At 35.6% G+C, this 23,356-nt stretch overlaps 1 protein-coding gene and 1 pseudogene across 2 annotated transcripts in view; both read right to left on the bottom strand.

The window, feature by feature from the left end:
- The window catches only part of FSTL5 (follistatin like 5), a 768,631-nt gene that overhangs the window by 219,336 nt on the left and 525,939 nt on the right, over positions 1–23,356 (bottom strand). The window lies entirely within an intron of this gene.
- On the bottom strand, positions 8,759–8,858 carry LOC132693441 (U6 spliceosomal RNA; annotated as a pseudogene).

Here is a 23,356-nt window from a genome sequence, read left to right on the forward strand (position 1 = left end):
GGTTTATAAACAAAATAATAAAATGATGGTATTACATTTCATATCCCAAATGAGTGATTTCTGGCATGATATATTTCAAGTCAATGATAGATATCTACTTATTTCTGTTAAAGAAGGCTATCACTTTTCTTCATTAAGTGGAACCTCTAAGAGCAGATTTGTGCAGAATATCTTGTACCCTTTGCTTGGAGAGCTTTTATTTAATGTATTTGAGATATTGGATGTGGTAAAACTCTCAAGGACTTGCTTATACATCTCAAATTTATTATTTCTCTTTAATTAAATTCACATAAGCTCTTAGGCAATTACATTTGCAAGAGAAATTTTTAAGTGATGAGAAAGATTACAGGGGGGGATATAGAAAAGCGAAATTTTCCAATACTGATTACATACTATTTTACATAAGACAAAAGCAGTGGGGAAGATAAATGCTTACTCATAAGAGATAAGATAGTTATTACCAATTAAGAAAATGCATTTGAAGCAATTACTAAAGGATAACAGCAGTAACTCCATTCATATTTTGAATTTCCCCTGTCTGCCAAATTGAAGTGTGGACCTCTACTCCATAAGTTACTGCACTAAATTTGATTTCCCCCTTTTTTATATTAATAGGACTACATATTAAGTTTTGAAAGCCTAAAGAACTTTCAATTTTGAAATCCAGAAATAAGCACTTTTATTTTATCTTAATTTTTCTCTTCATGTATATTTCCACATATTTAAAATTTGTTTTAAAGATTGAAAATCAAGATATCTTCTGATATAAATATTTAAAGAATAGAGGAGAAGAGCCAGGATGGCAGAACAGCATGGAAGTTTTTTGTGTGTCTCACCCCCATGAAATACAGCCAGACCAACACTAAACCATCCTACACACCTAGAAAACTGATTGGAGGATTAACAAAACAATCTGCACAATCTTAACCACTGATTTCAGCAGGTACATGGCACGGAGAGGTGAACATGGGGAGAGAGAAGCAGGCGGCGGGCAGGGAACTGCTTTTGCAGGCGGAGAGGATGGAGACTGGGGGAGGGGGTGAGAATACAGGAAAAGCACGCCTCCCCAAAAGCAGCTGGAGAGAAAGTGGAAAATTGGAAACAGCTGCAGGGACTAAACTAAAACAGGAGAAAGGAGAAAGGAGAGGGTTTAAATTCCATTAAGACCGTAAACAAGTGGAGTGCAGAGTCTTTAACTCCACAGCTCGATACCTTGTGGTGCTCTGGTGGGAAGGGCGAATCTCCAGGAACAGAGTGGGGTCCAGGAGGTTCTCAGGCCACACAGGAAGAAGCAGTTCCACTGTTGGAAGGACATTTGGTAGAGACTGTTGAAGCTACCTGGTCCCAGCAGACCCCAGGAGGTGGCCACATTTGCTGGTGCTGGAACAAGGTCGTTAAGGGTGAAGCCTGGTGCCAGATGTGTGTTGTGATTTTTCATAATCCCTGAAAAGCTGCTGCTACACTACTTGCAAACTTTTTCTGGGGCAGACTGGCACCTGGCCACAGTCTTGAGACACCAGCAGCAGCAGGGTCCAGCAATCATTCCTGGGTGCAGCTGGCATTCGGCCATTGCTTGGTGAGACCCTTCCACAGAGGGGTGGAACAGGTCAAAGCTGCATTTCTTCAGAAGTAAGGGGCCAGGGAATACAGGCACATCTGAGACAAAACTTGGGAGAGAGGTAGTGCCTGGGGCTTGGTCACGGACAGTGAAGAAAAAGCGGGGAGTGGACAAAAGCTGAAGACAGAGAACGGGTGCCCTATTGCTGATCATGGAGAACAGAGTTCACATACTAAAGACTGGGTAGCTGGGTGACGCCATTTTCACCACTCCCGCACATGCACATACACACCTACGAGCGCCACAACAATCCACTCCAGTAGGCTAGCAGCGCCACCTAGTGGAGAGCGGATCCGTTAAACTGAGCCCCTCCCAACAGGGCCAACCTTGCTCTTCAAGAACACAAGTCTCACCGCCTACTTAGTTTATGGACTATAAAGCGCTTCATAGTCTGACTTCTACAGGAAAATGAAGTAATTTCAGTTATATTTCAATCTGTGAGCAGGTCCATCTATTCAATTGTCTTTCTTTTTTTTTTTTGTCTTTTACAATACTTTCCTTTTCTTGAATACAGAAAGAGAAAAAATTCATCTTTATTTTGAATTTTTATTAAAAATATTTTTCTTTAAGTTTTTTCTACTATATTCTTTACTTTTGTGTAAATTTTTTAAAATTCTATTTTACTCCCATCATCTCATTTTAGAATACTTCAGTGTATTCATTTTTTCAAATTCTCAAATGATTTCCTTTTTTCCCCTAAACCAGACCTGCAAGAAATTTTAAGGGGGACTCTCTGAGGGGAGAAAAGATGAAAAATATATATAGAGAGAGAAATAACTAAATAAATACCAAAAGCAGCAACGACTAGAAAGGACCAAAGAACACCACCAGAAACTCCCAACTCTACAAGCATCATAATGGCAATAAATTCATATATTTCAGTACTCACTCTAAATGTCAGTGGACTCAATGCTCCAATCCAAAGACATACAGCAACAGAATGGATAAGAACACAAGATCCATCTATATGCTGTTTACAAGAGACCCACTTTAGACCTAAAGACACCTTCAGATTGAAAATAAGGGGATGGAGAACCATCTGTCATGCTAATGGTCAACAAAAGAAAGCCGGAGTAGCCATACTTATATCAGACAATCTAGACTTTAAAATAAAGACTGTAACAAGAGATGAAGGAGGGCATTATATCATAATCAAGGAGTCTATCCACCAAGACGACCTAACAATTGTCAACATTTATGCACCAAATGTGAGAGCACCCAAATATATTAATCAATTAATCACAAACTAAAGAAACTCATCGATAGTAATACCATAATAGTAGGAGACTTCAACACCCCCTCACAGCAATGGACAGATTATCTAATCAAAGTATCAACAAGCAAACAATGGCTTTGAATGACATACTGGACCAGATGGACTTAACAGTTATATTCAGAACATTTCATCCTAAAGTAGCAGAATATACATTCTTCTCCAGTGCACATGGAACGTTCTCCAGAATAGACCATATACTGGGACATAAATCAGCCCTAAGTAAGTACAAAAAGATCGAGATCATACCATGCATAGTTTCAGACCACAATGCTATGAAACTCGAAATCAACCACAAGACAAAATTTGGAAAGGTAACAAATACTTGGAGACTGAAGAACATCCTATAAAAGAATGAGTGGGCTAACCAAGCAGTTAACGAGGAAATTAAAAAGTATATGGAAGTCAATGAAAATGATAACACCACAACCCCAAACCTCTGGGACACAGCAAAGGCGGTCAAGAGGAAAGTATATAGCAATCCAGGCCTTCCTAAAGAAGGAAGAAAGATCTCAGATACACAATCTAACCTTATGTCTTAAGGAGTTGGAAAAAGAACAGCAAATAAAACCCAAAACCAGCAGAAGACAGGAAATAATAAAGATTATAGCAGAAACTAATGCTATCAAAACCAAAAAAAAACACAAAAAACAAAACAGTACAACAGATCAATGAAACCAGAAGTTGGTTCTTTGAAAGAATTAACAAAAGTGATAAACCACTAGCCAGTTTGATCAAAAAGAAGAAAAGGACCCAAATAAATAAAATCCAGAATGAAAGAGGAGAGATCACAACCAACACAGCAGAAAAAAAAAACAATAATAAGAGAATATTATGAGCAATTATATGCCAATAAAATTTGCAATCTTGAAGAAATGGACAAATTCCTAGAAACATATACAATACCAAAACTGAAATAGAAAGATATAGAAAATTTGAACAGACCCATAACCAGTAAGGAAATCAAATTAGTAATAAAAAATCTGCCAAAAAACAAGAGTCTGGGGCCAGATGGCTTTCCAGGGGATTTCTACCAAACATTTAAGGAAGCGTGAACACCTATTCTCTTGAAGCTGTTCCAAAAAATAGAAATGGAAGGAAAACTTCCAAACTCTTTCTATGAAGTCAGCATTACCTTGACTCCAAAACCAGACAGACACTCCACTAAGAAGGAGAACTATGGACCAATTTCCCTGATGAACATGGATGCAAAAACCTCAACAAGATATTAGCCAATTGGCTCCAACAATACATTAAAAAAATTATTCACCACGACCAAGTGGGATTTATACCTGGGATGCAGGGCTGGTTCAATATCCGAAAAACAATTAATATGATTCATCACATCAATAAATGAAAAGACAAGAACCATATGATCCTCTCAGTAGATGCAGAGAAAGCATTTGACAAAATAGAGCATCCTTTCTTGATAAAAACCCTCAAGAAAGTAGAGCTAGAAGGAGCATACATCGAGATCATAAAAGCCACGTATGAACGACCCAACGCTAATATCATCCTCAATGGTGAAAAACTGAGAACTTTTCCCCTAAAGTCAGGAACAAGACAGGGATGTCCACTCTTGCCACTGTTATTTAACACAGTATTGGAAGTCTTAACCTCTGCAATCAGACAACACAAAGAAATAAAAGGCATCCAAATTGGCCAAGAGGAGGTCAAACTTTCACTCTTCGAAGATGACATGATACTCTATATGGAAAACCCTAAAGATTCCACCAAAAAACTGCTAGAATTGATTCATGAATTCAGCAAAGTTGCAGGATATAAATCAATGCACAGAAATCAGCTGCATTCTTATACACCAATAATGAAGTGACAGAAAAAGAAATCAAGGAATTATCACACTTACAGTTGCACAAAAACCATAAAATACCTAGGAACAAATCTAACCAAAGAGGTGAAAAATCTATACGCTGAAAACTATAGAAAGCTTATGAAAGAAATTGAAAAAGGTCACCAAAACAGGAAAAAGATTCCATGCTCCTGGATAGGAAGAACAAATCTTGTTAAAATGTTGATACTACCCAAAGTAATATACATATTCAATGCAATCCCTATCAAAATAACACCAGCATTCTTCACAGAGCTAGAAAAAATAATTCTAAAATTTGTATGGAACCAGAAAAGACCTGGAATAGTCAAAGCAATCTTGAAAAAGAAAGCCAAAGCAGGAGGTATCACAATCCCAGACTTCAAGCTATACTACAAAGCTGTAATCATCAAGACAGTATGGTACTGGCAGAAGAACAGACACTAAGATCAATGGAACAGAATAGAGATCCCAGAAATGGACCCACAAACATATGGCCAACTATTCTTTGACAAAGCAGGAGAGAACATCCAATGGAATAAAGACAGTCTTTTCAGCAAATGGTGCTGGGAAAACTGGAAAGTGACATGCAGAAGAATGAACCTGGATCACTTTCTTACACCACACACAAAAATAAACTCAAAATGGATGAAAGACCTAAATGTAAGAACAGGAAGCCATCAAAATCCTCGAGGAGAAAGGAGGCAAAAACCTCTTTGATCTTGGCCACAGCAACTTCTTACTCAATATGTCTCTGGAGGCAAGGGAAACAAAAACAAAAAGTAACTACTGGGACCTCATCAAAATAAAAAGCTTCTGCACAGTGAAGGAAAACTATCAGCAAAACTAAGAGGCAACCAACAGAATTGGAGAGGATATTTGCAGATGACATATCAGATAAAGGGTTAGTATCCAAAATCTATAAAGAACTTATCAAACTCAACACCCAATAAAACAAATAATCCAGTGAAGAAATGGGCAAAAGACATGAATAGACACTTCTCCAAAGAAGATATCCAGATGGCCAACCAACACATGAAAAAAATGCTCAACATCACTCATCATGAGGGAAATACAAATCAAAACCACAATGAGATGCCACCTTACACCTGTCAGAATGGCTAACATTAACAACTCAGGCAACAACAGATGTTTTCAAGGATTCAGAGAAAGAGGATCTCTTTTGCATTGTTGGTGGGAATGTAAGCTGGTGCAACCACTCTGGAAAACAGTATGGAGGTTCCTCAAAACACTAAAAATAGAACTACCCTATGACCCAACAATTGCACTACTAGGCATTTATCCAAGGAATACAGGTGTGCTGTTTCAAAGGGACACATGCACCCCCATGTTTATAGCAGTACTATCAACAATAGCCAAAGTATGGAAAGAGCCCAAATGTCCATCAATGGATGAATGGATAAAGAAGATGTGGTATATATATATGTACACACACACACACACACACACACACACGCACACACACACACACACAATGGAGTATTACTCAGCAATCAAAAAATGAAATCTTGCCATTTTTAACTACATGGAATGAACTGGAGGGTATTATGCTAAGTGAAATTAGCCAATCAGAGAAAGACAAATATCATATGACTTTGCTCATATGAGGACTTTAAGAGACAAAACAGATGAACATAAGGGAGGGGAAACAAAAATAATATAAAAACAGGGAGGGAGACAAAACAGAAGAGACTCATGAATATGGAGAAGAAACTGAGGCTTACTGGAGGGTTGTGGGAGGGGGGATGGGCTAAATGGGTAAGGGGTACTAAGGAATCTACTGAAATCATTGCTGCACTATATGATAACTAAATTGGATGTAAATTTAAAAAAATAAAATAAGGTAAACAATTTATATAGAGAGAGTAATTTCCTATCTGCTAATAAAGCTACAGAAATTGGCTACAAAAAGAAAGAAGGAAAGTATAACTAGAAAGCATGAAAAATTATGTACACTTCAAATTTGATGATTTTAGGGGCGCCTGGGTGGCTCAGTCGGTTGGGCGTCCGACTTCGGCTCAGGTCATGATCTCACGGTCTGTGAGTTCGAGCCCCGCGTCGGGCTCTGTGCTGACAGCTCGGAGCCTGGAGACTGTTTCAGATTCTGTGTCTCCCTCTCTCTGACCCTCCCCCGTTCATGCTCTGTCTCTCTCTGTCTCAAAAATAAATAAACGTTAAGAAAATTTAAAAAAAAAAATTTGATGATTTTATAATGTATTTTTTCATTCTCATATGTAGATACTTATTAAAAGCTGTTTAACAATGTGAGTAGAGCTACAGATTTATAGCAATATTGTATATATTGTATTGTATCTATTGTTTTGTTAGTGTTGTTTATCCCTTTTTTTCTTTGCTTCTTTTTTTAGAAATATTTTATTTTTATTTTTTCCCCACATTTTTATTTAAATTCCAGCTAGTTAACAAACAGTGTAATACTAGTTTCAGGTGTAAAATATAGTGATTCAACACTTCCACACAACACCTGGTGCTCATCAAGACAAGTGCCCCCCTTACTCCCATCTGCTACATCACCCATCCCCCTGCCCACCTCCCTCTGATAACCATCAGTTTGTTCTCTATAGTTAAGATGTCTATTGTTTTTTAACCACAGCACATTAAAAACTTTCATTCTTCAAAGTAAGTTAATTACTTTTTGTAGGCTCATTACCTTAAAGTGTTTACATATATATATACACACACACATATGTATATATAATCTGTATCAGTTTCTGTTCTGTAGATTGAGTTTGTACATATCTGTTGTGTACAAAATTGAATTCCAATCCTATACAGAAGTCTGATGCAGTCTAGATTGGACAAGACAGAGAAGCCCATGTTGTGGTGAATAACACGTAAGCCGCGTGGGGCCACTTTGGCCAGCATCACAGCCGCTACAGTTGGAGCCGTGTTAGGAAACATCAGTTTGTCATTCTAACTCTACTTTGTCAATAGCATGCACTATTTTTCATTAATGGGACAGCAGAATAAAATATCCATTATATGGGAATGACAGCCTTCAAAAAGTTCTTTTTAATCATATGCAAATTGAAGTCTTAATAAGTTGACCATTTTTCCATATTTACCAGTTTTTAATAGCAGTATTTCACAATAATTTTAGGAAGTGTGCTTTTATCAGGTACCTTTGTGCCAATATTGACCAATTAGTTGTTAATTATATTGAATTAATTTTTGATAATTCACCATGTTCAGATCTGTTACTATAGTAACGTAAGGCATAAATCATGTATAACCAGATAATTTTCCACATGATAACTTGGGGTAATATCGAAGTATTTTTCTGGAATATTAAAATAATACCATTTCTATTCTATATGTAATAAAACATGTAATTTCATATCTGAAATGGAAATTATTATTATAAAAATTCTGAATTTATACTGATACTATTATACAGGTATAGACTTGGAATAGTCGTAAATAGTTTTATGATGGCATCATATGCCAAAATAACTGTTTTTTGTTTTTTGTTTGTTTGTTTGTTTTTTGGAGAGAGAGAGCATGAGCAGGGGAGAGAGGGGCAGACAGGAAGAGAGAGCGAATCCCAAGCATGCTCCAGGTTCAGTGCAGAGTCCCACACAGGGCTTGATCCCACAGTTCTAGGACAATGACCTGAGCAGAAATCAAGAGTTGGTTGCTCAACCAACTGTACCACCCAGGCAAATAACTAATTTTTTTAATGTTTATTTATTTTTGAGAGACAGAGACAGAGCACCAGCAGGATAGGGGCAGAGAGAGAGAGGGAAACACAGAATCTGAAGCAGGTTCCAGGCTCTGAGCTGTTAGCACAGAGCCCAGTGCGGGACTGGAACTCACCAATCCAAACCATGAGATCATGACCTGAGCTGAGATGCTTAACCAACTGAACCCCAGGTGTCCCTAACTCATTTTTAATTCAAATATAATACACAAGGAACAATTAGATAGACATGGATAGAAACATTCCTGTACAGACAAAATGGTATGACTTTGAAGCCAACAAATCTGGCTTTTTTTTTTTAATGAAATGCTTCATGTTTTGCATGTCATCCTTGCACCAAGGCCATGCTAATTTTCTCTATATCATTCCAATTTGATATTATGTACTGCCAAGCAAGCACCAAATACGGCTTTTAATTCTGACTTTACTTCTAGCTCCCTTTGTATGATTTTGGTTAAATCAGTCTTCTTAGCTTCCATTTCTCATACTTAAATGGCGGGGGGGTGGGGGTGGGAATGCACCTTTCTTTATTGAATTTGAATATCATGATTGAAGGAGCCAATTTAATATAACACAGCACTGTGTCTGTCATGTTAAAGGCACTCAAAAAATGTTAATTCCTCCAATATGTTTTTATTGAACTGATTGGATTTGAAAATCTATAATCTCTATGTTTTAAATTATGGAGAATATTTTAGTTTTGGTAAGTGGTAACAAAACAACAATAAATTGTATTTAAAATATCAATGAGCCCTGATGAGTCTAAAGGATTTCTTAAGGTAGAAATGTTACACTCTAATCAGAAGTATGACCACCATGATAAAAACTGCTTAAAGGAAACACACGGATGGCAGCTCCATTTTTAAAATTATGCCTAAAGAAAAATTACTACATAAAACATAATTTCAAAGTATAATCATTTTACTTCCTCAGATTAACCAAAGATGAATGACGGCCATATTACTTTTAATGTGCAAAGAGATGCCAAAAAGGACATTTAAAATCACTTTCATCCATTAAGAGTAACATTAAATCCCAATGAAATTTAAGTTTTAATTTTATAATGCATCTCAATCTGAAACTTTCATTTCTAATTAGTAATTTATTCCTTTGAACTTCCTATCAGGTTGGCTGTGCCAATCTCAAGCCCTCGATTATAATTTGTCACTTACTCATTTCTGATGTCAAGATTCAGACTACTAATGGACAGCCATGTTATTCTGCTACCTGGATGTACCAAAAAAAAGTCACTGATCTCAAGGACCAATAAAACTCTATATTTTATTGACTGCTTAGCATACTCCACTCAATAGTATTTATTGAGAACTTCCTGTGAAGATATTATTTTGGTTATTATATGGTTACAAAATATGAATTAAGCACTGCCAGAATTAAGCATTACCAGTGAGCAAAGACCTTGGAATTTAGTGAGGGAGCTAAGGCAACGTGTATATAGATATGTGTTAGACAAAGCAGAAAGACATTAAATCAATAAATCATTAATAAAATCTAGGTTTGTGTTATATATGGAGATTAGTGATGTTTAGGGTACATCCAGGCAGCAGAACCCAATGGCTGTCTAACATAAATTTCACACAAGGAATTCTTCCTCCATCATTTTTTTTTCCTTCATCATTTTTTATGTGGCCTATGGGACTACCACATATATCTCTACTTCCAACTCTGTTTTCTATGCTAAGTTGCAGCAAACATTTCCAAACATATATTTTATTAGTAAGGAATGGTAAAGTTCCAAGAGATTATAGGAAAATCAATAAAGTCAACTTACTAAAAATGTTTTTAATGAGGACAGCGATCTTGAATAGAATAAAATGGGATTTTTTTTTTCAAGCTATATGGGTACAAGTTTGGGTTGAATCGGTTTATGCCAAAATTATTGAGGAGTCAGGCTTCTGTTCAAAAAATCTATGTGTGATCTTTCAGGCCTGACCACAGGCAGTTACAAAAGTTTTGCTTGGCAGATATTGTAAGGGAGAGCTGCCTTTCCTACACCAGACTCGGAGCACAGCCAATGCACGGATGTTTCTGGAGAAAGTTACAGTCAGGAACTCAGGACCTCTTGGCCAGCCAGCCATGCTCTTATCTGTATTACCAGCCTAAGCGCCTCCATTCTCTACCCCCATCAGGAACCAATGTAAGAGACACCTGTGACAGACACCTCTGCTGAGATTTCTTTATGGGGAAAAGGATGGGGGAGGGACATGACACTTTTTTCTCCTTGTCCATTAGTAGTCTGAATCTTGACAAAGTATTTAGTACTTTGCCACTCCTAGCCCTTACCTTTCCTTCTCCTCCTCCACCCAGGTCCATAAAACTACAGGATCCTTTTGTTCAGTTTCTCTTGGGAGTGATATAATTACTTCCATTTTGGCTAGCAATCCACCATATCTGTGCTGATGCATCTGACCCTTGTCTGGTGCCATTTGACAGAGGAAAATGAAACAGTGGGAGATTTGGCCTTCCTCTATTTAGCCTGTTGCTTATAATTTTGCACTAAGTGACTAAAAGGTTTCATTTTGGCGTGTAGTGTCAATGAGCTACTGTGACACCTGGCCACTCAGCAATCTCCAGCTCAACTTGGCCCTTGAAGTTGTCTACCTTCTTTGAGCTCTTCTTAGCTGTAAAACTGAGATGCTGATGCCTTTCTATCATAAGAGATGACATAAGTAGATTTCTTAAGATAAAACAGACATTCAATAACAGCAATCTCAAAACCATAACTATAACTGGAAACTTGAAGGATCTCCAAAACAGTAAATAACAGCGATTGAGCATATGAATCATGTTACACTTTGGTTAAGTTTTTATAAATATGAACATTAGATCTTGCATCTTCAAACTACACATATTTTCAACAGGATGTCATTAGATGACTTCAAAGTCAACATATTTATGTAAAACATATTCTAATTCCAACAAGAAACTAACTCACTTTTTACCAATAGTACTGGGTACTATGTGGTACTAATAGTACTGTGCAATAGTCACCAGGACCCAAGTTTTTGAGTCCTATTTTGTTCCTGCTTTTCCCCAGGACAGTGCTTCATGTGCACGTATGAAAGAGACAGAACCTCACTTGCTATCTATACCTGTTATCTTAACAGGAATCTGACACAAAATGTCATCCTGCCTATCCCCAACATTTTTGTAACATATTTGTTCAATTAGAAACAAATAAGCAATACTTGAGCAAATGAATTTTTCACAGGCCAAGTTAATAATTATCAGATGCACCCAGACGTTTTTCAGTATCAATTTAAAGGCAAGAAAATTCCATTCCCTACTGTTGTCTTACATAGTAAGAGCAAGTATGGCAGTGGAGTTGGTTGATTCATGTCTTCTGAATATTATTTGTCCATTTCTGCCTCCATGAAATGTCCTTATAATTAACATTTATGCATATTTCTTAGAATTTTCTGTTCCTTCAATCTCACAGTTTGTGAGTTCGGGCCCCACATCGGGCTCTGTGCTGACAGCTCAGAGCCTGGAGCCTGCTTCCGATTCTGTGTCTTCCTCTCTCTCCACCTCTCCCCCGCTCATGCTCTACGTCTTTCTCTCAAAAATAAATAAACATTAAAAAAAGAATTTTCTGTTCCTTCTAATTCTTCAAAACCAAAGTCTGAATTTCCCCATCAATTTTTTAGTCCACTAATTCATATTCCTTTCTTCTATCAATAATGCATGTGACCCACAACACTAATTTGGTCCTTGGTACTGTGATATTTTATTCATTTAACAACACAATTATTATTCAAAATGCCATATAGCCTTCTTAGGCATACATAATTGCCACGATGTTTTGACTAGACAACTTTAATAATAAAAAATTAGGTATATATTAAGAAGTATAGTTTCAAATTTAAATTGCTGCCTGAATAAACTTGGTAATTAAAGCAAGCTGTATGAGATTTCAGCATATTATGTAAGTGGGGTCTTTCTTAGGCATTTCCTTTAAGTCTTGATTTATTCTTGATTTATTGTATCCTAACTTCTCTCATTTAAAGTTACCTCCAATTTAGAAATATATTGAAGTTTTATTTGACTCATATAAGATTTATTTTTACATGTGACAAGGTCAACTCCAACTTCAATGAAAACAACACTCTTCAACTGATCGCCATTCCACTGCACAGAAGTAACATTTTATTTTTAGAGGAAAATAGATTCAAAGAAACATGGTTGCCATGGTATAATTAGAGATAGGTGTGCACTGTTTCAAAGTCTTCAAAATTAGTATCATTTAAGGCTAATAAGATTTTTTTTTTCAAAGTAAATTACATGACCAAATATATCTTTCTGTTAATGTAATTGTATTCTTTTGATATTCCTCACTAGATAGTAATTTTTATATTCTACTCTAGGAATTTGTGTCAAGGAAAACATATTCTATGTAATATTAAGAGTCTGAAATAGAACATTTTCTGGATAATTATTTTTGTGTTTTTCAGTTAGAAGGTGAATATTATATTTTCTTATGAAGTATTCATTGGTGTTAGATATGCTTCACTAATTTACTTAAAAATTGATTTTTCACTTCTTTGATTATTAAAATATTCAGATATAATAGGATAAAATCTTATTAGTAAATGAACAAGGGAATTTAAGTCAGGACAAAAGGAATGGAGTAAATATTCTTGTGAGGGAAGGAGAACTAAATCTTATTAAATTTTACTATTTATCTTGTGTTACTTTAAAGATGTATGTTTCATTTAATATAATTTTTTCACAAATCTATAAGGCAAGTTGCTGGAATGTCTTTTATTTTCTTTACAAATAAAAAGGTTGTGACTTAGAGAGATTTCACTCCTTGCCAACCTTCAATTACCAAGGCACTTTCACAGCAAACACTTCAGTGTTTCACGGATGCATATCTCTCTTGAGCCACAGATTATGTTAAAAGTCTCTGAATGTCTCAATACAGTAGAAGCAATTAAGTTCTTTCCACCTACCCCGCCAAAAAAAAAAAAAACAAAAAACAAAAAACAAAAACAAAAACTGATTCTAACACCGAATGTTATCACTAAATTGTGTAAATAATAGCTCCCTCTTTTTATTCAGTTAAATTGCTGGAAGTAAAAATCACATTTTACCAAAATATCCTGCTGGAGTGTGTAAGAACTGTAGATGCAGGCAGCTTAAAACACTGTTAGTGTAGCTTTAAAAGTGTTAAAACAGGGGTGTCTGGGTGGCTCAGTTGGTTAAGCATCTGACTTCAGTTCAGGTCATTTATTATCTCCTTCAGTTCAGGTCATAAGCTCATGGTTCATGAGTTCAAGCCCTACGTTGGTCTCTGTGCTAACAGCTCTGAGTCTGGAGGCTGCTTCAGATTCTGTGTCACCCTCTCTGTCCCTTCCCCTCTCTCTCTCTCTCTCTCTCTCTCTCTCAAAGATGAATAAACATTAAAAAAATAAGAGTTAAAACACAATTCTAGTAAAAATATGAAATTAGCAGGAGACAAAGTTTTATTTATCTCATTAATGAGGAAACCAACAGGACAGTAGAGCTAGTTTAAAGTCCATTTGAGGAGCAGAGATTTGTATAATTTGCGAAAGTCATGCTGAGGTAAGTTTGTTAAGTTAAACACAAAAGTGATTAATAAACAATTATTTTGGAGTTATTTTTTTCTATAGAACAAAAATCAATTGCGTCTCTTTTGGACAACATATATACAACTTAACAACACGCGTATTCAGAGTCTTTGTCCCAATAAGTAGTTAATGGGCAAATGTACATCCCTAGAGAATTAAATAATCTTCAGGTGAGAATGTTAGCCCATACTTCAGTATGGCATTGAAAAATATGGTATTGTTAAATAGCTTTGTAACATCACTGCTACGTTGTTTCCAGCAATTGACTCTAAAGCATCAGGCAAAAAATGGCCCTCTAGTTGTTTACCTTAACCCAGAATACGAACCAATGTCACAACATATCATTGTGATCATGTTTATTTCAGTTTCTCTCTCTCTAAAAGTTAAATTGTCCTTGTTCACCTCATACACTGAAGATTGTCTTTATTTCTGAAGCCAACTTTTGCCATAAATTAAGTACCTCTTATCTAGAATAATAGATGATATAATATGGCCCCTATTATTAATCATACATATTTTTTGGCTTTGTAAAAATTCATTGATAAGTTGTCAAAGAAGCTCATTGAGCCTAAGTCATTAGACTTAAATATGCCATAGTGGAATAGAAATGAATAAAATAAGGGAGGATTTGATATCTGCCTTTGGGACAACAGCTAGTTAATTATTTTAGACAAAAGTTGTAAAATAACAATGCATTTTCCTCCATTGAAAGAAGGTTTTGTGAATCACAATGTCAGTATAAATATGTTTGAACATTGATTATATAAATTTAAGAGTTTGTTAGAGTTCTCTGTCATAAATATAATTCATTTTCAGGAGGAAAAACAGTAATTTGCAAGTAATTGCCAATTAACATGCTTCACTAATATAACTGATTTCACACACCTCTCCATCAACTTCCTTGAGTGAGCAAAAAAAATTTAAGAAATGATGTTCTTTATTAGTAGTGTTTTTATGTCCTTGCCTTATTTTAATAGTGTATACTGTTAGGAAGAAAATATATAAAAAATCCCCAACCTCTGACAAAACCCTGCTAATTGAACAGAAATAGCAAATCCTTTAAGGAACAACAACATTGGATTTTACAACTTCTTTTCTTTTTGGTTAATCATTTCTCATAGCCTTCTTAAATTTCTCTATCTAAAACACTGAGTACTCACAAGTATACTATTGGTAGCTTCTATGAAAACTGTTTCAAGACAGAGATATCTATGATACTATTTCTTTATTTTATTTTTTTATTTTATTTTTAAAATGTTTTTAATGTTTATTTATTTTTGAGAGAGAGACAGAGACAGAGTGTGAGTGGGGGAGGGGCAGAGAGAGAGAGGGAGACACAGAACCTGAAGCAGCCTCCAGGCTCTGAGCTGTCAGCACAGAGCCCAATGCAGGACTGGAACTCACAAACCATGCGATCATGACCTGAGCCCAAGTCTGATGCTTAACTGACTGAGTCACCAAGGCGCCCCCTATTTCTTTATTTTATATTAAACCATAAATTTTGCTTCTTGTACAAAAGGAGAAAGATTAAGAAAATAAGAATCAACAATTACTGTTAAAGTGATTGGTTGTCTTTCTGTATTAAAAAGTCTGCACCTATTATGCCTTTAATTAGATAAGAAGATTTTGATTTTGAACCCTATGATTGTTGGTGGCTGTGAAGCAATTATACCATAGAATTTCTCTTCGGTTCTTTTAAAATAAATTGTGTAGTAGATGTAGCTCCTAAATCTGGTCATTATTTAAAAGGTTAGGAAGAAGTTAACTATAATTAGAGGGCAATGGAAAGTCTACTGTGAAATGAATGGTATATATTTTAGGAGGTCTGTAAGATCAGTTGGCATAGGTTATATATTCTTTAAATTGTGCTTGCCGTTCTCCTTTGCTATGAAACTAAAAAGCTGTTTAAAATTTTATAGATGTATTATTTGTTTAAATTATAGTTCTATCTGCAAACATGGACCAAGGTGACTGGACAAAGATAAACTATTAAGAGAACCAAGATTATTATCAAAACGATGCACTTAAATATCAACTTAGAGGTGCCTGGGTATCTCAGTCTGTTAAGCGTCTGATTCTTGATTTTGGCTCAGGTCATGATCTCACGGTTCCTGGTTTTGAGCCCTGCATCGGGCTCTGGGCTAACAGAGCAGAGCCTGCTTGGGATTCTCTGCCTCTCTCTCTCTCTATCCCTCCCCTCTTCTCACTCTCTCTCAAAATAAATAAGCATTTAAAAAATCAACTTGAGGGGGGTGTGGGTGGCCCAGTTGGTTAAGTGGTGGACTTTTGGTCTCAGCACAGGTCATGGTGTCACAGTTCAGGAGTTTAAGCCCTGGGTCGGGCTCTGCTCTGGAAGCATGGAGCCTGCTTAGGATTCTATCTCTCCCTCTCTCTGCCCCTCCCCAACTCTCTGTCTCTCTCTCTCAAAATAAGTAAAAAATAAACTTAAAACAACTTAAACATCATATTGTGTACAGGTATAGATAATGTTGGTTTCTCTTGTGTTGTGAAATAAATAAGTTAGTATACTGTTTTAGAATGATAAATATCAATGCTTGGTAAATATTAAGTATCCATCCAATGTTATTATTGTGTTATATGTTGTAAATGTAAATGTATACCTCGATAATCAAGTGCAAAAACCTAATTTTCTGTAATATATTCAAACCTTTTATCAATATATTAATATACTGAAGCCCTTTATTAATCTATTGTCCTTGCTTGTTTATACACAAGGGACTTGCAATACATTAAATATACTATGCTATCTCAAGCCTGATATATACTCTTTCCCAGTATACCTATCTGCCACTCCTTCATCTAGCTCTCCTCTAAATTGCAAGACTAGTGTATTCTTAGAAGTCTTCTGAGACTCTGTAACTTAAATTTGACTTCCCTTTTCTATTCCTTATATATTTGCACATTAATATACAAATGTACATATACAGATGGTCTCCAACTTATGATTTTTCAACTTTGCCAAGTGTGGAACTAATACACATTCAGTAGACCCGGTACTTTGATCTTAATGTTGATATTTTCCTGGGCCAGCCGGGTATAGTACTAACACTTCTAGTGACGCTGAGCAACAGCTGTGAGCCACAGCTTGCAGCCAACCACGCAATCACCAGGGTAAACAACTCTTACACCGGGGTAAACAAAATTGCCCGTACCCATACAATCATTTTGTTTTTCACTTTCAGTGCCATATTGAGTAAATTACATGGGAGGTTCAACACTTCATTATCAAATAGGCTTTATGTTAGGTGAGTTTGCCTAACTGAAGACAAATATGAGCATTCTGGGAACCTATAAAGGAGGCTGGGCTAAGCTATGGTGTTCAGTAGGTTAGGTGTATTAAATACATCTTCCACTTAAGATATTTTCAACTTAAAACGGGTTTATTGGGGTGTAGTCCCATGGTAAGTTGAGGAAGATCTGTATTTAGGAAACTTTCATACTGCATTATCAAATATAATGCAGTTGTGTTCTTTCTTTGATTCCTTCAATCTGTGAGATTTTGAAGCCTGGAATGCTGTCTCTTTTAGGTATGTTCTCAGAATTTAACTGAGTACCTAGAAAAGTGAAGCAGTTAAATCAATACGTGTTGAATACATACAGATTAAGCAATGACCAAATATGTGTTGCCCCTCATCTTTTTCTTGTCCCCCTTATTGCATATGATAAAAGATTAAATTGAAACTGTAGTAAAAAATCAATATGCTTAATTAGAAATGTTATTAAAGAAATGGAATCCAGAAATTGTTGAGCTATGCTAGGCTTAAATGATTGATTGTAAATAAACATCAGTTGATTGATAATCCTGCAAGTAGCTAGAGTAAGTAAATAAAATCTCTAGCAAGATTTGAATATAAAAAGTGTACAAATAAATTCATAATTGTGAATATCAGAAATATCACTATGTCATTTGTTATTTGTACATTTAAATTTGATTATCTCCTATGTGTCAGTATAGTGCTAACTATTACATTATAACACAAAGTTAAATATGCCAAGGTCCTTGAACTCAGTGTTTCTAGTCTGGAGAAAAAAGGCAAGAATATTAACAGTTTTATCATGATGCAACAAGTATGGTAGTTACTGGAAAAAGAACTTTTAAAAAAGTCAAATTTAGGCATAAGAAGCATTTGTCTATTTGTAAAGAATACATTAGATGAAAATGACAAGGGATGGTTTTCCAGAGAGACAAGAATGTGTTTGAGAATGGTAATAATAACACAACCTAATAGAAAGCAGCTAGTGTTCTGGAGGGGCTTTAGGAAAGAATGGAATTGTATGAATAGTAGGAAGAATTAATAAACAGGCTTTCCAGAGTAAGCTAAATAATTTGAATCTTTTTTTTTTTTTCATGAAAACTAGAAGACACCATTAAAGGTTTTAAAGAGCTATACATTTTATGAGAATCTGTCTGCCTGTGATATAAAGTGCATGTTTCAACTGGGGCGGGGGGGTGGGGTTGGTCTCAGTAGGAAAGGGTCAAGTTTGAAGGTGAGAACTGATAGGACCTTAAACTAAGACAGCCATGGTGGAAATGAGATGACAGAAGAGATGTAAGGTAAATAAAAAAGATAAATTCACAAGGTTTGGTGATAGATTGGATTTGAGGGGAAAATTGAGAGAGAACTCTAACATGACTTGGTTTTCTGGCTACATTTGCACGGAGTGGGAAACACTGGAAATGTCACAGCTTTTGAAATAAAGATATTGGTTTGGATTTCACACATTCGAATGAAAAAAAAAAGAGAGCGAGAAATTTTAAATAGAAGTATAACTTAGAATGTGTCAACTTAAACATAGTAATTAAAGCCATGGGTTTAGACACATAATGAGGGGGAAAAATGAAAAAAAAAGTTCATCAATTTAAGTATCTATATAGATATTCAGCCAAAGTTCATATTGAAAAAAAAAAAGAATGTCATAGTAAAGTCATGCTTCCAAATTAATATTTCTCATAAACCTATTTAAATAACATGATCTGTCATAACTTTGAAAACTGGACCTAAATTTTTAAAAATTAAAAAAAAATACATTACCAGGTACTCAACAAACTAGTATGTGACTATTTCATTCACGTATCCACACATGAATCCTTTTGTTTTTATATGTTGCTATTTGTAAGAATAAGTTCAAAAAGAATATGGCCAATGACATTTAAAAATATTTTTAAATTACTGATTTTAATACTTTTCTAAGAGGTGAATTGTAATATGCAGTGTTCCGTTGTATCAGCAGAACAAAGCAAGTTAGGAACAATACTCATTTTAAAGCAGAACACTCTTAGGCAATGTTTATGATTACGTGCAATTTCACCAATTTAACAATTATTGGTGGAAAATGAATGCATGTTGCGTATTTGATGTTTGTGGAAGAAATCCAACATCTTCAGCTTTGCCAATGCTCCCTGCTTTATTTGGCTTGGAATATTTTGAATCATAAATATTCTCTAATTCCCCTTGGATTTTAAGAGCCACAGTGGCCTCAGGCTTATATTAAAAATAAATTAGTGATGAAAATTACATGGTGAAATACGTATTATATACCAAACGTTAAATGTCTACATTTTTAGTTAAGATGGAACAAGAAATGGATTGTTTATAGTCTAGAGAAGAAAAAAGTCAATGCCGTTCTTTTTAATAACTAGTTTTGACATTATACTCTAATATGTTCTATATTGAAAGGCAACACTGTAGGTTTCTAAAAAGTTAAAATTAAATCTTGCTAATTAAATTGTTTTTATCAGAGATCTATAATTTTGGTTATGTTACCAAAGAATAACATAAGGGGTAAAAATGTCTGTCTTTATATATGAGAACTTTAAAATTCATAGATTTAAGGGAAAAAGTTATATCTTCACACTGCTTTAAGTATTAAACCTGAGAAACAAAGTCAGAATTCTCTGCTACTAAAATCACTTTCAGTCTCTGGGAACTAAGTATTCCTTAGGGATTTTACTTCTAAATTTGAAGTTCACCATATATTCTGAAATAAGATATCATAATAAGGTATAGTATTCTATAGTAAGCATTTAATGGCTTTAAAACTTCAAACATATTAAAATAAAATTAATAATAAAATAAAATTTTATTTTATTAAAGTTTTTAATTTGGATCAAATTTCATTATTATGCTTGGATACGTTATCTCCCAGTACTAGTTTGCCAACTATGTACTAGGAAATGTAATATTTAGAGACAAAAAACAAAACAAAACAAAACAAAACAAAAAAGCAAAACAAATCATCAAATGCAAACTGCCCACACCTGCATTTGGATTCTGATTTGAATTAAAGTGATTATTTCAATTGTCTGTGAGTGACTTATCTTTTTTCAAGAGAATGCTTTGTTTTAAATTTTTTTTTTAATGTTTATTTATTTTTGGGATGGAGAGAGACAGAGCATGAATGGGGGAGGGTCAGAGAGTGGGAGACACAGAATCTGAAGCAGGCTCCAGGCTCTTCAACAGGAGCCCCAACACGGGGCTCGAACTCAGGGACTGTGAGATCATGACCTGAGCTGAAGTCAGATGCTTCACTGACTGAGCCACCTAGGCACCCCGAGAATGCTTTGCTTTAAGTGGAAGTTAATGTACATGGTGAGAATCACTTCAAATAAGCTGCAGGGATAGACAGAGATATCTTAAGAATTATCAGAAAAAAAATCATCAGACTACATGCAAAATATATAAATAAAACTTAGTGGAATATATATATTTTTTATTTTTTTAATGTTTATTTATTTTTGAAAGACAGAGACAGAGCGTGAGCAGGAGAAGGGCAGAGAGAGAGGGAGACACAGAATATGAAGCAGTCTCTAGGCCCTGAGCTGTCAGCACAGAGCCCAATGCAGGGCTCGAACTCATGAACCGCGAGATCATGACCTGAACTGAAGCCAGACACTTAACCAACTGAGCCACCCAGGTGCCCCAAACGTAGTGGAATATTTCCACAGAGGCCTATAAAAGCAAAATAAAAAAAATCAAGGAAGTAAATTGATGACTGATGAAACTACCAACGGAACAAAATTGGTGTGCAGAGATGCTCAGATTGGAATTCAGATGGATAATCACATTTAATTAATGCAGAAAAACAAAACGAAACAAAAGTGTAAAGAAAAAAGTAGAACATCTTACATCCTCTTAGATGGCCTCGGGTAGAGAAGTAGAGATTGCTCTCCTGTTCCTCCTTTGTAACAGAAGGCTGAGCAGTATGCCTAGCTAAACGATGGTATTTACCAGTCTCCCTAGTATAGTTATGCCAGTTATTGCACATCGGTGACCCATAAACAGTTGTGGGACTTCCAGGAATAAGTTCCTTCATGTTTTACCTGCTTTGTACTCTTGTGGACCTGGATTACAGAATGATGGAATATAGATTGGTGACTGGAGTTCCAACAGCCTTCTTGACCCCTGAGATGACCTTGAAGATAAGAGCCATGCTCTTGGAATGTCAGAAAAAGAAGATAGAAGATTGAGATCCAGATGCTTCATGGAGCAATCATGCCAGCTATGGACAATATATTTCTTGAAAGAACAAACTCCTGCGCATTTAATCCACTATTTTTCCTCACCTCTTCTCAGTGCCAGACACAATTACTAACAGGTTAGATAGATGAAAAAGAAACAAAAATCACAGAATGCATGTTAAGATGGGAAAACAGTACAGACTCCACAAAGTCAATGTATTAAATTCATATGAACTTTTGACAGTTCAAACTTTTAATCTCAGTGATATAAGCCACAGTATCATTTGTAAGAAAATGGTTTTCATGCAGTATTCAAGCCAATCTGACTTTATGTAAATAGAGTGCCTGACATAGCAAATAATATGCAGCACCTAATTAAAGTTGAATTTCAGACAGGCAAAAAATGATTCTTGTAAAAGTATATCCCATTGTACATTTTGTATATGCCTATAGTGAAAAAAATATGTATTGTATATCTGAAATTCAAATGTGTCTGTGAGTTCAGTATTTTGTCTAGTAAGTCTACTTTTAAAGTTGTTGAATGTTATAATGATATAAATTATATCAGGCTATTTTGAAATAATATTTTCATGGGGCTTTACATTTGTTATTAAGCATGATCAACAATGCCATGTTGAATCACGCTACTGATAGTGATAAAATAAATAGCTCATATTTTATGTGCAAGTTGATATGTGTCACTGAATTTTATGACAATATCTGCTTGTGTAGATGAAGAGACTGTACCTTAAATTGGTTCAGTCTATTCGCTGTCATTACATAAGTGGCAAAACTAGGGCTGGAATCTAAGAATCAGCTGGAGAGAAGAAAGGTGAACGGGAGAGTCATACTCTGTACCTCATAGCTCCCCATCTGCATCCCTGGTCATGGCTCAGCAGACCAGCATTAGGACTCAAGTTCAATCACAATAATGCCAGAAGTGTAGTTTGTGTGCCAAGTACTACCCAAAACAAAATGATGTAAATAAACCAATGATCTATTGCAGAAATTTAGGTTGAGGACTGAGGGCACAGATACTAAGAAAAATATATAAATATATAGTAGCTGAGTGCATTTTTAAAAACTTTTTAATGTTTTTATTTATTTTTGAGAGAGAGAGAGAGAGAGAGAGAGACAGAGCATGAGTGGGGGAGGGGCAGAGAGAAAGGGGGACACAGAATCTGAAGCAGGCTTCAGGCTCCCAGCTTTCAGCACAGAGCCCCAGGTAGGATTTGAACTCAAGGGACCCTGAGATCATGACCTGAGCTGAAGTCAGACACTTAACCAATTAAGCCACCCAGGCACCCGCTGAGTGAATTTAATGGCATATCTTTAGAGCAGGGATTAATACAAGATTGCTAAAGGAAGTTTCATCAGCCTGATTCCTAAGCTGCACTGAATAGAAAAACAAAACAAAAACAAAACAAAACAAAACAAAAAAACAACTTCCAGTTTTAGTGACTATAATTGGACCAAATTTGGTGGGGGCATTTCCTGTGAGTTTTCAAACTCTCTTATTGCTGTATGTGTCCTAGCATTGAATTCCTGTGGTTTTAGGCAGGTTGAGTGTTTCTGTGCTGTTGAAATATATATCAGGAGGAAGGAAAGAAAGAGGAGGAGGTTGGGAGGAGGAGGAGAAGAGAGAAAAGAAAGCCAAGAACCTACTTTAACTGAACATTTACAGTATGATTCATACAGTGTTACCAGTTTTAAAATGCTTTATGCCATTAGCTCTTGTGCAAAAATGAGTTCATTCTACTGTTATCTTCAATTTACAGATAAGGAAGCTGGGCATAGGTGGGTTGAATA

This window comes from Panthera onca, chromosome B1 (genome assembly GCF_046562875.1).
Source record: "Panthera onca isolate mPanOnc1 chromosome B1, mPanOnc1 haplotype 2, whole genome shotgun sequence".
Lineage (NCBI taxonomy): Eukaryota > Metazoa > Chordata > Mammalia > Carnivora > Felidae > Panthera > Panthera onca.